This window comes from Podarcis pityusensis, assembly GCF_964106645.2.
Source record: "Podarcis pityusensis genome assembly, chromosome: 12".
Taxonomy (NCBI): domain Eukaryota; kingdom Metazoa; phylum Chordata; class Lepidosauria; order Squamata; family Lacertidae; genus Podarcis; species Podarcis pityusensis.
Genome location: NC_138037.1, coordinates 41699212 through 41717113, shown reverse-complemented (window position 1 = coordinate 41717113; position 17902 = coordinate 41699212). Strand labels below are relative to the sequence as shown.

Sequence of the window (17902 nt, the reverse complement as noted above, 5' to 3'; positions counted from 1 at the left end):
ATGTGCAGCACTGCTGCCTTAATGTAAAGCGGACCTCAGTTGTGTTGGCGTTTGGAGGTCTAGGTCATGTTAAAGATTATATAGATCTATAATGGGGGAGAAGGGGACGCAGGTGGCACTGTGGGTTAAACCACAGAGTCTAGGACTTGCCGATCAGAAGGTCGGCGGTTCGAATCCCCGTGACGGGGTGAGGTCCCGTTGCTCGGTCCCCGCTCCTGCCAACCTAGCAGTTCAAAAGCACATCAAAAGTGCAAGTGGATAAATAGGTACCGCTCTGGCGGGAAGGTAAACGGCGTTTCCGTGCACTGCTCTGGTTCGCCAGAAGCGGCTTAGTCCTGCTGGCCACATGACCCGGAAGCTGTACGCCGGCTCCCTCGGCCAGTAAAGTGAGATGAGCGCCGCAACCCCAGAGTCGGTCACGACTGGACCTAATGGTCAGGGGTCCCTTTACCCTTTACCTTTACTTACACATGCTTATCGTAGCTGTCAACTTTTCCCTTTTTTAAGGGAAATTCCCTTATTCGGGGTTATTCCAAAATATGGAGGCATGCCCAGCACTGCTGCCTTAATGTAAAGTGGACCTCAGTTGTCTTGGCGTTTGGAGGTCTGGGTCATGTTAAAGATTATGTAGATCTATAATGAGGGAGAATGCACAAGTTCGCAGACACTTTTATAACAGACATTTCAGGCCGTACGTGAGTCATCTCTTAGGTACTGAAGTCCTCAACACAGAGAGAGGTAAAGTGGAACTCGCTTAACTCTTAAAAATACAAAAAGAAGAAGAGAAAGTAATTCAGTTGCAAGTCTAAGGCCCTGTGCTTTGTGACATCCTGGACACAGCTGGGAATGTTACCTTGCGGGCATATTTTAATTAGCAACATAATTATTTTCATCAAAGCAAAAACTGGAGAGGTATCCTGTCATTTGTATTTGGCATTGCTACCTGTTTCAAATAAGAAAGGCAGTAACGCCAACTTATAAAGCTACCTGTAAGCTGGGCTTGGCACACCTGGTGCTCTTCAGATGTTGCTGGAATACAACTCACATCAGCTGTGCTTGATGGGGACTGATGAGAGTTGGGAGTCTAGCAGCAGCAGCTGGAGGGCACCAGGATGGCGAAGGGTGTTGTCAACTATCACAGAATATTTAGGAAATCAGGACCAGAGCAATTTAACTGCGATTTCAGCTGGTAGTTTGTTTGTTTATTTATTTAAAAATCTGCAACACCAAGGAAAAGCTCAGAATCACTTTTAAACTGGAAAGAACTGAAAACTCAGTTCTAAACCTGAACTGCTTTTTAACCATTGAAAGAAAGAATTGCTAAATTACTGCAGTTTTCCAGTGCATTTGAAATGTTCCTTATTTTATAAAATCAGTTAAAAATAAAAAATATCTCTGACAAAGCTGAAGAACGTAAAATTAGCATATATGGGTGTCTGTGCAGATTGTGCTCCCTTCATCTTTATCAAAACTGGTTTCCTGCGAAATGTGGTGGCAGCTTTCTGGGAGACGCTTATATCAAAGGTGCGATCTACCTTTGCCGGCAGATTATTTTTTGTCGTTTGCTAAAAATCCCATAATAAGAAATAGATAAGGACTTGCATTTAAGCTCTTGCCCCACCCTGCCCCACCCCTCCAAAATTTCCCGGGGCGTGCGTGGGAGATTCGTCTTATTGCATTAAATAATTTTTTAAAAAGCGCAATACAGTATAAACCTTCCCTCTGGAGAGCGGCCCAGGTTCCCTTGGGAGAGTTGCGGAAGTGCTGCGCCAGCAGCGCCACATGGGAAGCCTCGCCTTGGCCCAGTCTGGCACTGGGAGGTGGTGGTGGTGGGGAGATCTCAAGCCCAGGATCCCTCCAGGATTCCTGGGCCGGCTTCCTTCCTTGGGAAAGGCATCTCTCCCCGCCTTTCTCTGCCAGCCAGGGGGGCAGATACGAAGCACACAGCCCCAGGGGAGTGAGGGCAGCCGGACCCTCGCCGGGGCTCCTGGCGCAGCAATTAAAGCCGCCCGTTTCCGATTGGATAAGCCACCGGGGGTTGGTCTAGATGACCCCCGGGGGTGCCGATTCTCCCCGCTCCTAAAGGTGGGCAGCCCTGGCTTAGTCCCAGAGGCCGGTTTCCCCGTGGGTTGGCCTGCTGCGAGTCCCCAGGGGCAGATCCACGCGTGACGCGCGCTTGGCTGGCTGCGCCCTGCGCGCCTGGCTGGCTGCGCCCGTTTCCCCCCGTTGCGCGCGGGCGTCGCCTGCCTCCCCACCCCCGGCGAGGCGATCGTGGGGCGGGCGGACGGGAGCTGAGTCCTCCTCCTCCTCCTCCTCGCCGCCGCCGCCGCCGCGCCTCCGGCTCCCGGTGGGGCGCGTGGAGAGAGGGGGAAACCAGGTCACCAGCGCCGAGACAGACAAACCGGCTGGGGAAGGCAGTGGGGCTGGGGCGGACTCAGGTGGGGAGAAGAAGAAGGCGAAGGAGGAGAAGGAGCCCAGGGCCGAGGAGGCGGCGGGACTTCCCCCATCGGCGGCGTCAGCGGCAGCGCGCCCTCGACGGGCAGGAGCCCTAGCCGGGGCAGGACGCGCAGGGGAGAGGAGACCCGCGACGGATCTGCTCGCGGTGAGTGAGTGCCCGGGCTTTCCTCCCTTTTTTCTTTTAGCAAGGCAATCCGGAGTTGTTGTTTGAGGAGGAGTGGGGGGGATCCACGCGACGGATCCCCTCCTGACCCGGACTTCTGGGGCAGGAGTTCACAGCTGGACTTGGCCGCGCTGCCAGATGTTGGGTATTTTTAGCACCCGCTTGGCTTCGATCGTCTGAAGCGCATCGCTCTCGCCCGGGTGGGTTGTGCTGTTGTCTTTTTTTTCCCCCTTTCCCCGAAGGTTTTCCGCGGTCGCGCTTCCCACGCAACGCCTTGCGATTGTTTACCGAGGAAGGGGAGCCTCGATCTCTCTGCATTTTAATCTTTAGCATTGGAAAGATGGGGGGGGGGGGGGTAGCTGCAGAAGGTGTGTGTACATATATATATGTATATGTGTGTGCGTTTAAATCCGACCCCCCCTTCAAGCAGCCGAACGGGGTTTTCCAGACTGGCGTTCGTTGGATGGAGCAGAATATTTCATCACAGGGCTTTTGGATTATTTATTTTTTTGCAATTAAAAATACATTTCTCTCCCTCCTCCTCCTTTATTATTATTATTATTATTAAGGGCTTGATGGCTCCGCGCGGCGTATGCTCAGTTGTTGACAAAAATCTGTGTTTTTTAAAAGAAAGGTCTCTGGCATAGTTGGTGCGGGCGCGATGCACGGAGCGGGTGGAAGTTTCCATGATGAGTAAGTTGTGTGAGCGCGGATCCTGGAGGGAGAGGCGCGCGGAGACGCGGGCTGGAGTGCGGGGACCCCCGGCTGCGCTGCCGCCTGCCTGCCTGCCGGGCGGCTTCGGGGTGGTGGGTGCGGGAGAGACGCCTCCCTGCGGAAGGTGGGTGGCTCCCTTTTCGTGCTTGTCAGTTGCAGCGCTTCAGAATTGCCTCCTTTGGAAAAGGCATCCCTTGCAAGATTTATTTCTGCAGCAGTGCCAAATAAACAAGGAGAAATGCTGTACTTAAAAAAAAAAAGTTTGCACTAATTAACAAGTTTTTTAAAAAAAGAGTAGGGGGAAACCCAAATCTATTTATTTTTATTTATTATAATTGTTTAGCATCCTTCATCCATAGATCTGATGGCAGTTCGCAGCATAAAAATACAAGACAAAAACAGAAAAAATCTTCAGTTTAAAAAGTGCATCTTAGGGAAAAGCAGACTCAGAAATGCTCAGTTTATTTATTATTAGTTATGAATGTTTATATCTCACTTTTCAACAAGGTTCCCCCCCCAGGCAGCTTATGAATATCAATAAAATAATCCATTGCTTCTTTATTACATTTATTCCCCCCCCTTCCTTCAACCCAGGATAGCCAGCATAGTAATAAATAAACTGTAGTTTGAAGACCTGGGGTGGGAGGTGGGGAGCTTCAGCCATGAAGCTCATTGGGTGAGGTTGGCGCCGCCATTTTCTCTCAGTCTAAGCTACCTCGGAGGGTTGTGGTTAGGACATAAGAGGGGAGGGGGAATACTCCACATTGCCTTGTGCTCTTATGAGGAAAGATGGGATCTAAACGGAAGAAATAAATATACCAGTCTCAAAAGAAAGCAGCGAGATAGGGTATCATGGCGGTCCAACATGCACACAGCCCTCAAGGCCTTTTTTTGGTGGCCCTTGGCAACATTTGATGCCCACCTCCACAGCCCTTGCGCTGCCTTCCCAAAGCCAGGTAAGTGAGGTGCTGGGCTTTGGGAAGGAGGCGTGAGGATTGGACAGTGTCGTAGTTAGGCCTGCAGCCTTCTTCTGAAAACCTAGTCAGTGCTTGAAGTTTCTGGTATAATTTATTCAACTTTTTTTTAAAAAATAAAATTTTATTAGTTTTACATAAAAGTTGTACATCATAAACATAACATTTTCAAACATTAAAAAGGGGGTTCTTTTGAACCTTGAGATCTCCTTCCTTCCCTCCATGGGTTCAAATTCTAAGTTTTATTCCTTCATCTTTTACTGTAATCTATCTATTATATAATCATAGTATCCAAAATCCATGTTGCTTTACAAGCGTCGTTGTATTCCTGCCAATGATTTCAGCTGTTTACAGTGGTCTCTCAAATATGTTAGAATGTTGTTCCAGTCCTTTAAGAATACTTGGTCTTCCTGATTTCTGATCTTTCCCGTCAGTCTTGCCATTTCTGCATATTCCATCAGCTTGTTATGCCATTCTTCTCTGGCCTGTACTTCTTCTTTTTTCCACCTCTGGGCAAGAAGCATCCTTGCTGCTGTCATTGCCTACATAAACAGTTGTTTATTTTCTTCTGGTAGTTCCGCACCTATAATGCCTAACCGAAAAGCCTCTGGTTTTTTAGCAAAAGCTATCTTAAACATTTTTTTCAGCTCATTATATATCATTTCCCAGAAAGCTTTTACCACCCACATGACCACCAAAGAGTCTCACACATCCTTAGCTCCTTGGCAGGGCAGCGAGGGCTGGCAGTGTGTGTTAAATTTTCGCCTTACAACCTCACACCATGCAACAAGGCATGTGGGCTGCCCACACGTTCTGTGTCGAAGTACTATTGCGGCCTGCTTGTTATGAAAGGTTGGACCGCCCTGGGTTAGATGGAGAGATAGCTGCTGGCCAAAATTAATCCAGTCTGGGAGTAGCCTACCCAAGGATGGGTAATCTATGGTCCCACCAGAGACTGAGGAACCTCAACTTCCATCAGCCCCAACAGACTGCTCAGGGAAAATCGGAGTTGTAGTGTGGCAGTGTTTGGAGGGCCACAGTTCCCCCATCCTTGTTCTGACTCTTGATTACAAATAGCACAGAAGCAGCAGCAATACCAAGTTAATGACAGTCGCCACCCGATGCTTTTCTTGTTGGTGGCTGCAGAAGTTGGGCCATCTGCGATGAATCATTCTCCTGATAAGATCTGTCTAGCTGCTGCTTGCTTTCTAAGAAGCAAGGGCCTCTTCTCGAAAGGCACTCCTTCTCAGATACTTTGAGTCCCACCTTTCTCAGATATGCTGTGCAGCCGGTGAGTAATTCAGGGGTGAGGGAAAGGACTTGAGACAGGCTCAAGGACACTTTCTTCCCTGGCCAGTACGCCACCGGTTACTTAAGGCCTGAACCAGCTTGGACCAGGTGTCCTGAAGGGCTTCCTGTTTCTCCTGTGTGGATCCACCTGGCCTTTAAAATTTGCTGCTTCATCCTTCCTGAACGTGCCACTGCCTTTGGAGGCATCGTTGGTGGCAGTGTACGAAAATCCTTTCTCCACCCCCGCCCCATGGCAGTGTTCCAAAAGCATAAATTCTTAAGTGGGGCTGATTGGTGCAAGTCGGTGGGTCTTCCTCCACTTTGAACATCCTGGTTGCAGAAGAACATAAGGTGAGCCCAGTATTTGTGCTAGCTAGGGCAGAAGGTGGAGAGACACATTGCTTCACTTCCTCCGGGCTTTCACCATTGGTTTCAGTGGGGGGCGGGATTATGCTAGCTCTGATCAGGGAGAATGATGAAACCACGGAACCAGCAGATTGAAGGCTACATCTGTCCCAACTCCAGCAATGGAACACCACGTTCCTGGGTCTGACACCAGCTCTGGCCAGCAGGAAGCACAGGCAGCTCTTGAGCTAAGCCTACATAACTTTTTGTGGGTACAGCAGGGCCCTCTGTGGTGGAGGTATTTGCCCTGCCGGTGGAACTCTTCTCCGCTGGTGAGCAGGCACCTCAGCACAGTCCTCAGTCCCTCTAGCCAGCCGGTCTAGTGGTTAGGAATCTTCTGCCCAATTATCTTCCCCTCTAGTTGTATTCAGCTGGTGTTTGAAGACATTACCCTTTAAGCAAACCTTTGATTCTGTCTGTTGTTGCTAAGTTTAATCTAATTTATCTACTCTTAACTTTGGCTCTCTGCACCATTTTGTTTTCGGTTGCTTTTGTTTTCGGTTGTTTTTGCTAATCGTTTTAATGACAGCTTATTTTTCTGTTTGTTTTTCCCGTGTTAACCGTTTTGAACAACTCCTTTCGGAAGGGAAAGGTGGGGTGTAATTTCCACCCCTTTAATGTATAAATGTCATTGGCTTTAGCAGCAAACATTTACTTCATCTGAATACCTACACTGCAAACTTAGGACAGCTAGGAATTTTGAGAAGAATCTTAGCATTCTCACCAAACCACCATTTTCAGGGTTCCTTGGGAAAAAAACCATGACAGTTAAAGTGATATAAAACTGATACCATATTTACTTGAGTCTAATGTGCCATCGAATCTAATGCGCACCTAAGTTTTCAGAACCTTGAAACCAAAAAAAGTATTTGCTGGTGAATGTAAATGTGCCATTGAATCTAATGTGTACCTTTATTTTTGCAACTTAATTTGGCCGAAAATGGTGAGCATTAGATTTGAGTAAATACGGTATAATGCTTGCAACGTTGATAAGGCCTATCATTTTGAGCTCGCAATAAGCCCCACTGGTATATCTTTGGATATATTGATGTTACTAAACTTATATCAGCTTTATGCCACTTTAATTATGATTTCCCCCAGAGTAATGTCACTTGCTGTGGGTGCTGTCAGTACTATGCTAAGAAATCCCTAACTCGAAAAACTATAGTTCCTTGCGATGAAACAATGACTTAAATGAGGTGGAATCTGAAGGGGAGATGTGCCTTTCTGAGTATCTTGCAGTGAAACCGTTGCCCTGCATCTAGTTAATAGAATATTGGAATCAAAGGGGCATAAGTTTGATTTGTAGACTGAAATCCACATAACAAAAACTACCATAGAGATATCAAAATTTTATAAAGTAGGCGGTCCACGGCTTCACTTTTGTAAAAACAGGGGGCCCACATACTTACCTAATTGGGAACCAATGATTCCAGTGATCAGATAATGCTGAGTTAAGCAAATATATGCCAAGATACGTTGGGGGGCAGCTTTGTTTATCATTTTAACTGGATATATTTATGCTCAAATTCCAGTGTGGGTCTCCCAATAGCCCACAAAGATAACATTCAACGTTCTCCATCTTTCCTTTGGAATGTGTATGTGGGTGTATATTGCAATAAAAGATACTGCTAACAGTTCTTTTATCGGTATATAAATTCTATGGAAAAAAATGTTGTAATTTCATCCGTAGTCATTGGGATGGTTTCACTGATCAAGGCATGGTCTTAAAGTCAGATGCGTTGGGTTCAGAACCGATACCAGGAAGAGGAAATGACTGTGATAATATACGGTGTGTTAAACACACTTTTTAAAACGTTTACTTGGGACTTAAAGGTGTCTGACTGGCAACATCAGACACTGTGTCTTTTATTTAGCCACAAAGCAAGTATTTAATGGACCACAGCAAAACAAGATTCCTCAGGGTAGGTCTGATCCTGTGGTTAGAAGATTTTGGAGATCAGGCCGTCAACTTCCTGGCAAGAAGCCTCCTCAAATACAGTCTGGGAAAGATGTTGGGAAAAATATAGTTGAGTCTCCATAGTTTGTGCAGCATTTGGAGTCAGAGTTACTGAGAGCCAGTTTCAGTCATGGTTTTTGTGGTATGATGGCCTTTCCACTAGTATCTGGCCGGAGATCATCATCTCCAACTTTGTTTTGTCCTTTTAGGCTGCAGCCTGTTTATTCCTTAACTGTTCCATTGATTCTTATGGGCGTATTCTGGAGTAGCTTGTATTTAGCAGCTGTCATTTGATGTGTGTTGATGTGAACTTCATGCATCATGGTTGACATCAAATATTTCTTGCCAGCTTCCCTCCCCATGTGGACATCCTCACCACTTTGCATTCTGTACTGGCTGAATCAAAGGATACTGATGTTGTACTATGTTGATTCCATTGGGGGAAAGAGATTGGATTGCAAACTCTGAACATTTCAGTGGCTTACAGAGAAAGGAAATGAACACACAAGACATTGGCTTCAGCAAGTGGAGGTGTACTAAGACTAGAAACGATGGCAAAGGACAAGAAACTTTGTGGGTTGCAGATATTTCTTGTTTCTGATATTTTGTAGAGGTGTGATGCAAATGAGCATTTTATCCGAGTTGCATGTACTGGAAGTTTTCTTCATGATTTGTAAAGGGATGGCAATAATAGGATGTATAGTGTTTTTATTGGCTGAATGGGGAATTGATCCCTGGTCTAAGCAGGCAAAGTTCCTCAGTTTGTAAATGCTACCACACCAGCTCTTACATGATCTTAAACAAATAACAATAATATTACTTAGCTTTGTTGCTGCATGGGAAAATCAGGATAAGAGTTGTTTACTGAAAAGTGCTTAATTCTGCCCAAATTGCTATGTTATGTACTGTTTAGTTAGTATAACTCCAGGCACACCATCTCAAGGTCTCCTGATCACAGTGACAAATGCTAATCTTTTTATATTGAGTTATTTACATACTTGTTTGATTCTATTAATTTTCACAGGTACCCACCCTCCTCAGTGGTGGTTCCATGTAGTTTTCAAATACGCGAGGTAGGAAATTGAGGCAGAGAGACTGTACCTTGGCCAAGGCCACCCATTCAGCCCATCAGGGACAAAATTGTGCTCATCTGCTCCTATGCTGTGGCCACTGTATTTCACTACCCATTATTTGACCTCGCCAAATAGCTTTAGGCAGGATTCTCCCTTCCCCCACTCTTACTGGTACTGGCAATTTATTTTTAAAGGCCCATCTAACAACATTTGAGATACCGAGCTTATTTTTCTTCTACTCTGTTTTGGGTGACAGAGGCCTTATTTGAAAACAAAATTAGGTAGGCTGGTGTTTTTCAGGCTCTGTTTTCTCTATTGCGCCATGAAAAAACTAGTGTACGATAGGGTGATGGGGGACTGTTCTTCAGCCTGAGGGCTGCGTTCCATCTTGGACCAGCTTTTGGGGACCTCATGCCCATGGAAGAAGTGGTCTGAGGCAAAAGTGGGCAGAGGAAATTTTCAGCCACGCAAAAGTCGAGAGGTTTCTACACCTGTCTCCACTGAGGCAAGCAATAGGCGTTTTCCCAATTCCAGGAAGGGAAAAATACCCAAGGAGGGTGTGAAGTAGAGCCTGGGGAGAGGTGTAATTCAGGGAGAGGGGTATAGTTAAATGACAATATAGCAAGGTCTTGAGGGTTGCATTTGGGCAGGCATAGGCAAACTGGGCCCTCCAGATGTTTTGGGACTATAACTCCCATCATCTCTGACCACTGGTCCTGTTAGCTAGGGATGATGGGAGTTGTAGTCCCAAAACATCTGGAGGGCCCAGTTTGCCTGTGCCTGCATTTGGGCCTCCCAAGGTTTGAGAGTCCTCACTCTTGCTCTAGACTTACCAGGGTGGATTTGATTTAAATCAAATCGATTTCAATCATGATTTCCATCACTAGTCAGAGTAATTTTTACAGTTATATCAGAAATTACTGATTTGGTTATACTATCAGAAATACATAGACAGATAATTATGAAATTATTGTGAAGTTTAATAATTTAACTGTTTCTATTTGGACTTTTCTGCTGTACTTTATTGGAAGGAGAAAAACAATAATTTCCTTAATAACAATTTAAACAATTTATTTAACTAAAACAAAAACATTATAGCATATGTATCCATGTTTGCTAACTGATGTGGTTAAACAATTTTTTAAAACAAATCTTAGACTGAGTTTCAGCACACATTGAAAACTTAAAACAAATCCTTATTTCCTGATGAATAGCCTTTGGACAAAATGTAACTTAAATAGAAAACTATCTTGCGAATGATTTTTTTTCCTCCAAAAGCATTTTATTTTGAAAATCCAATTAAAATTAAAAAATCCAATTTAAATAAAAAATGATTTTTTAAAAAAGAATCATTGATTTTTATCCATCCTGAGACTTACGTAGTTGTCCCCTGAAGCTGTATATTACAAGGAACTACAGGTAGCTGTATTTTAGGTAAGCTTGTCCAAAATTGCACATCTTCATATTGACAAACCCCTGGTCATTTTTAAAGCGATGGCAGAGTCTCCTAGTACGCAATCTGAAATAGACTGAAGAAGACTGTATGCTCCTGTGAAAAGCAGACAGAGATTTGCTTTCTTAAAATTAGTACTTGGAACACTCTTTTGCAGTGCTTTCCTATTTGGTCTTCCCCAGAGAGCCCTCCTTAAAAGCCAATGTACATGTTCCATTTTCCACTTCTCTTGTGTAGACATTGAAATAAACACCACTGCAGTGCATTCAGGCTCCAGGCCACATAGTAAATCTTGCAGGCTACCATATTTGCCAGTGATGCAAGCTAAAAATAAAAATAAATGTGTTTATTATAAAAAGTCTTGGGTAATCAAACATGTAACAAACTGTATCTCATAACTTTACATAATGAGTTATGCTTCGTGCTGCTCCAAATTTTGTTTTCCGTTTGTCTGCACGTAACCCTTGAGAGAATGTTTAAGTATGCGCACTTAGGCTTGTATAAACTGTTTCCTTCAGACATTGAAAACATATGAAGGTGATTGCCTCTGAAGTCCACTATGATTACTTTTTAAACGCTTATTGCTGAAGGGGGTAAATGTAGATTTCCAAGAACAGATGCACAAAAATTCGCAGATGTATTTTATTTATTTGTTTGTTTATTTGTAACAATTACAGTGTTTGTTTCCAATTCCTCCTCCCCCTCTCTCATGCATACAGGCACACAAATAAATTCTTACCTCTTACTATTCCCACATTCAGCTCACATGCATACACTAACACCAACATTGTATTCCTATATTATAGGGATGTGGGTGGCGCTGTGGTCTAAACCATCAGGCAGGCATCAAGCACATCCGTCAAACACATTGTGGGTTATTTGCCTTCTTGCCACCCTCAGTTTCAAGACCAGCGCTCCTTTATTCTGACAGGCTTTGGCCTTACTGGGTAGTTAATGTTTTATCTGTCGATTCTTATTTTTGTCTGCCGAGCCTGTCTCCATTTTTATCTTATACTGCTTGCTTTGTATTTTATTTTATTATGAACTTGTGGTTTTAATTATTCCAAGCCACTCTTGAGGAATGTAACTGATAATTAAGAGTAATTAAGGCAATACAGTGGTACTTTAGTTTATGAACTTAATCCGTTCCAGAAGTCCGTTCTTAAACCAAATCCGTTCTTAAACCGAGGCGCCCTTTCCCTAATGAGGCCTCCCGCCACCGGTGCCCTTCCACTGTTTGGATTCCGTTCTTAGACTGAGGTAGAGTTCTCAAACTGGGACACTATTTCTGGTTTTGTGGAATTTGTAAACTGTTCTTAAACCGAGCTACCGCTATAGAGTCAAACCTTGGTTGTTCAACATAATTGGTTCCGGAAGCCCGTTCGGCTTCCAAAATGTTCGACAACCGAGGCACAGCTTCTGATTGGCTGCAAGAGCTTCCTGCACTCAAGCGGAAGCTGCGTCGGATGTTCGGGTTCCGAAAAGCGTTTGGAAACTAGAACACTTACTTCCAGGTTTTCAGCGTTCGGGAGCCGAAATGTTCCAAAACAGAGGCGTTTGGTAACCGAGGTTTGACTGTATGTGAATTCAACTGGAAAAAGATAAAATAAATCTATGCCAAGTACACAGAAGGACTGCAGTGGAACAAGTAAAGCTTTACATCACATCATCATCATCATCATCAATTACCGTATTTTTCGCTCTATAAGACGCACCTAGCTTTTAGAGGAGGAAAACAAGAAAAAAAAATTCTGAATCAAATGTTGTTGAAGAGGCTATCCCTGAAGCCAGAACAGCAAGAGGGATTGCTGCATTCGCTCCATAAGACGCACACACATTTCCCCTTACTTTTTAGGAGGGAAAAAGTGCGTCTTATAGAGAGAAAAATACGGTATATCCACCCCTCTTCCTGAAGAAACCAAGAAACCCCTGGGAGCAAATCGAAGTTACAACCAGGAATGTACCTAAGGGTTGCTTAGGTTGGCCCTTGATATAAATTTGATATTAATGAGCTGGGTTGCCATATTTCAGAAAGTGAAAATCCTGGCTTTTGTCCGGGAAATTCTGGACACATTAATGACATCATATGTGCTTCTGACATCTTGCTTGAATTTCCAAACCCCTGCTCTTTTGAGAACTCAATAGGTAGAATCTAAATATTAAATTCCCACCAGGACGATTTTTAACAACGTTAAAAATACCCTCCAGCTTGATATGTGTGATGAGTTTTCCTCCACACCTAGATAAACAGAGCAAGCATTACTGCTTAATTTGATCGTAGGACGGGCAGATCTCGAGCACCAGCAGTTAATTTTCAGAAATTAGTGCTGGTTCAGAGTTCACAGGTTGGCCAGGGAAGCATGTGACCTTTGACAGTAGTTGGTGGCTGGTGCTGAGCTGAAAAAAATGAGCTTCCTTTTGACTCCCTCAGAAGGAAGAGGGAGTTCATTACCCTTCAGCCGCTGCTGAGAGGCAGGGACCGAATACAGATGCAGTCCCCACATGTTGCAGGCTGCATCGTCAACTTTACAAGGAAGACCAGTCTTCCGCTTACCAGTATCCTGCTGTGCTGACTCATTTTTTCACTCCGACTGATAGAGGTAATGAAAGGTGTGAAAATAAGCTGAGAGAGCGGAGAATATTGTGTGGCTTTGAAACGATTTTTACTGTTGCTGATGCAGTTATATTATTAGACCTCTGCTTTAGAAAGGAGTATGGGCGAAAACGTTTCTCTTCGACCAGGCCTTGGGCTGATTGACGTGCCCTTTTCCGAGTGGGTTGTGGGAGGAGGAATTATAGGTATACGTTTTCGTTCGTATTTTTATTAAATATTTTGTGTTTTTTTATAATGTCGTTCTGTGTTGTGAACCGCCCTGAGATACACGGATGGAGGTATACAAATTCTAACAACAACAACAACAACAACAACAACAACAACAACAACAATTTATTATTTATACCCCGCCCATCTTGGTTTCCCCAGCCACTCTGGGCGGCTTCCACAAAATATTAAAAATACAATACAGTGGTACCTCGGGTTACATACACTTCAGGTTACAGACTCTGCTAACCCAGAAATAGTGCTTCAGGTTAAGAACTTTGCTTCAGGATGAGAACAGAAATTGTGCTCTGGCGGCACGGCAGCAGTGGGAGGCCCCATTAGTTAAAGTGGTGCTTCAGGTTAAGAACAGTTTCAGGTTAAGAACGGACCTCCGGAACGAATTAAGTACTTAACCCGAGGTACCACTGTACAACATCAAACATTAAAAACTTCCCTAAACAGGGCTGCCTTCAGATGTCTTCTAAAAGTCAGATAGTTTATTTCCTTGACATCGGGTGCCACTACTGAGAAGGCCCTCTGCCTGGTTCCCTGTATCTGAAGAAGTGTGCTTGCACACGAAAGCTCATACCAAGAACTAACTTAGTTGGTCTTAAAGGTGCTACTGGAAGGATTTTTTTTTATTTTGACTATGGCAGACCAACACGGCTACCTATCTGTAACTGGTTCCCTGTAATACAACAACTGATTTAACAACAACTGATTTAAAAAAACCAAACATTTCGAATGTATTTTAAAATATTGGTAAGACTGGTTACCTGTTGCAGTAAACATTGTAAGCCTGCATTTTATTTTTAATGCTCGTACACAGCATTAGAAAGGTTGTTTGAAGTTCTAAATAGGTTATGCTATGGACTTGTGATACCATGTGCTGTGTGGATTGGTGTGGCTTACTGAGAACAGAATAGGCCATATGAGTGGATAGCACCACTTTACAGTGACTGGAAATATTCAAACTGCTTGTTTGAACACAGTTAAAATAGAGGGGGAGAGAGAGAGAGTTGTGACTGCAGCCATTAGTCACAATCTAGCAAGGGACTCCCACAAGTACAGATTTTTCCATGTTATATTTGCGAAATGACTATTTAGGTCATGGGGTCTGGATATGTGTGTGGTTTGCTGGATTGCAGCCTAGTGTTTCAGACTATATAATTCCCCCCCCCTTCTTCCTTGTAGTGGAGAGGGTAACCCCAGAAACTCATGGTGCTGCCTCCTCCATTGAAGTGAATGGGGATTTTCCTCTGTGCCCAGAGCATGCAGGAGGCTCTGGATCTGCTGGTTTTAAAAATGTGGATCTGGAAATTGTCCAGTAGCTTAACTTAATCTTTTAATTTTGGCGAACATTAAAATTCACCTCAATGTTATTACTAGCAACAGTAAGACGAAATTAATAATATTCTTCATCGTGGACAGTAGCAGGAATTTCTTCCTCTTTTTCCAGTGTTTCGAATCCGTCTTCTTTCAGATTCCCCTGTGCCATGTTGAAGAACTAAATGTGAAAGTACTTATGAAAGCACAATAGAAACCAGTGTTAATTACTTCTCTTTTTGGAGCCAAACTTACTTTACGTGGAACACTATTATTTCATGTTTAAGAGCTCATTCATTTCTGATAATGTTTTTTTTAAAAAATGAGTACTAGAACTGAGAGGGTACAAGAACTGAATGGGAACCAGAAAATAGTTAGCTCTGGGGTCTCAGGGAAGGCACATCTCGCCTTAGGATAGGATAGGATAGGAACATGGAAACCTGCCTTAAGCCAGGCCTGCCTGTTTGTTCATATAGCTCAGGGCTCTGAACGGCAGCAGCTCTTCAGGGTTCGAGGCTGAGGTCTTTCCCATCACCTGTTAACTGATCCTTTAAACTAGGAAAGTCAGAAATTGAATCTGGGACCTTCTGCTTGTCCCCTCCCCCCTTGCACTGGTATATATGACTAAGCTCATACCCTCCAACATTTCTCTGATGAAAATAGGAACATCCTCTTCAATATTATTATTATTATTACCCAGCCCATCTGACTGGGATGCAAAATCTATACTGTGTGACATAGTCGTACCTTGGAAGTCAAATGGAATCTGTTCCAGAAGTCCGTTCGACTTCCAAAAGGTTCGAAAACCAAAGTGTGGATTCTGATTGGCTGCAGGAAGCCGTGGAAGCTGTGTCGGATGTTAGGTTTCCATAAATAGTTTGCAAACCAGAAGACTCATTTTCGGGTTTGCGACGTTTGGGAGCCAAAACCTTTGGGAACTAAGCTGTTTGACTTCCAAGCTACGACTGTATTTACAATGTAATTAATTTAAACATACAGTTTTTAAAATGTAGATAAAGCACGGGTTGTTTTTCAAACAGCTTGTAAATATAGCATCTACTGATCATGCCTTTTGGTGTTTGTAGAACAATCACTAGGCTTTATTTAGGTCTCTTGGTGATAGAATTCTGCAAGGAGTGAATAATAACAATTACTTAATAGTTGTGCTGATCCGCTTGCATAGTTCTGCTAAGTTTGAGTAAAACAATGTGTCACTTTTAATGCAGAGTAATATTCAGCATCATTTACTAACTCAAGAAGATCCACCCTTTTTGTCACGTTCATTATGCAGAGTTACCGTATAATATAGTTATGCATTAAGCATAATACTTCAGTTTAGTTTGGGCTTGACTGCCATTTAAAATTCCTCCATGACTGCAGCATGCCACTGTAATGTCTGGAGTTGCAGTGAGTTATGATATATGAGACCAACCATATTTACATACTTCAATTTACAGCGAAGTGTGTGCCAAAGTTAAAAAGCAATGGCACAGAATTATGCTTCTCTTTTGTTTCCATCCTGGAATTCAAGCCCGCTCCATACAGGTTGCCACTCTCTAGGTCTAGAAGAGTCTGGCATCACCCAGAAATTAGAGGCAAAACAAGGGACAAATGAGGATGGTGATAGCTTCATTGTACTAGCTGTCAGTTGAGGTGCATACTTTTGTATCCTGAGAAGCTTATTGTCCTTTAAGTTAGCATGAAAAATGGTACCTTCCAATGTATGGCGTACTGTTCTTCCCTATCTCCATGTTGAAAATGGTTGCTATTAGGGCTGGGCGATACCTGGTTTTCAGCATTGCAATATATCACCAGCCATAGCTGTCAAGTGTCCCTTATTTGGCGGGATAGTCCCTTATTCCAGCGCCATGTCCCGCTGCTGTCCCTTACAGATGAGGCTTCGTTTGGCTGCTGGCTGGGCTTTCTGCCTTTGGCTCAGAGGGGCTCAGAAGTTGAACATACCTGTGCCTGGAAAATCCCTTATTTTGGCTGCTGATCCCTTATTTTCGAGGCTGCTGGTCCCTTATTTTCAAATCTGTAAGTTGACAGCTATGTCTCCAGCTTAACTTTGCGATATACCAATATATCACGCTGTCTGAAATAAGGATGGTACAGGCATTGGCTGGCTTCACGGTTTTTCTAGCATCGTGACTTTTGCTGGCACCTGCTTTTTTGATTCGCTGCTCCCCGCACAAGGCAGGGAAGACCAGAGCTGGCAGAGTTAACTGGGTCTGCAAGAATCAAGAGAAGCAGTGGCTGGCTTCATGGCTTTTCCCATGCTGTGATTTTTGTGTAGCGTGTGTCTGATTCATTATCTTTTGCCAGGTCAAAAATTATGAAACTGATAATCACAATATTGACTTCAAACTGGTTTTGGGTGATATATTGATTTATCGCCCACCCCTAGTTGCTCTGTGTTTTTAGCTGTATGAATAGTGTTATTTGCGAGCTGTAGTTGCCATAATATTCCATGTTTTCACTGCTGGCAGTCACTTCTGCAAGTCTTGCTTGCCAGATGCTACTGACATCTGGTGAGCAAGACCTAGGGGTGAAGATGGCAAGTCCTGGAGGGCAAGAGTATTTTCTGATTATGCAATTCCAATTTGATATCACATGATTTCATCGTTGGGTTGCAGATGCCAATTTCAAACAATAAAATGATTTAATTTGGGAGGGTGGCAGCGGAGGAGAGGACAAAACCAGATTATTCATTTGAAATTGGGCGAGACAGAAAAGAGTCAAGTTGGTTTGCTAATACTTGTTAAAAGCAAAATGGCAGCAATATAAACACGATATATAAAGTACATTGTGCTTTAAATCACCTTAACCTTGAAAGTAGGACTGTATGAATACTTTACTCACTCATTTTGAGTACACTTGCTTATTTTGAGTATGCCATACCTTAAACATACCACAAGCAATTACACAGTAAATGTACATATTTGGCATTGTGAAATGCTGCACGGGGCATTTTACTTTTCCTGCTCCATTTCACTTTCAAATTGCTTCTCAGAAAACCATCTAAATCCACATAAGTGAAAATGGAAGAACGAGAACCTTTTAAAGACAAGTATCACTTTGAACTCTGCATTGGTCAAATGAACATTTTTCCCAACACACACATTTTTCAATGCCAGTATACACATTTTTGCAAGCAATTTCCCTAGTATGACACATTTTTGCATGCTATCTTCACTTTATATTTGGGTGTTTATGCAATCCCATCAAATAAATGCATTTTTGTACGTACTGTTTGGTTGGTGAAC

At 43.5% G+C, this 17902-nt stretch overlaps 1 protein-coding gene across 5 annotated transcripts in view; it reads left to right on the top strand.

Annotated features, from left to right (window-relative positions):
* Positions 1-17902, top strand: part of THRB (thyroid hormone receptor beta) — a 186812-nt gene that overhangs the window by 21931 nt on the left and 146979 nt on the right. Inside the window, exon 1 of one of the 5 annotated variants that reach the window (XM_080974983.1) lies at positions 2305-2602. The exons of 1 other annotated variant lie outside the window; for it this stretch is intronic. The gene's annotated coding sequence lies outside the window, so the exon portion shown is untranslated. Of the gene's footprint in view, positions 1-2304; positions 2603-12931; positions 13090-17902 lie in introns of those variants that run through there. 3 more of the 5 variants (XM_080974979.1, XM_080974982.1, XM_080974981.1) reach the window with 3 other exon arrangements.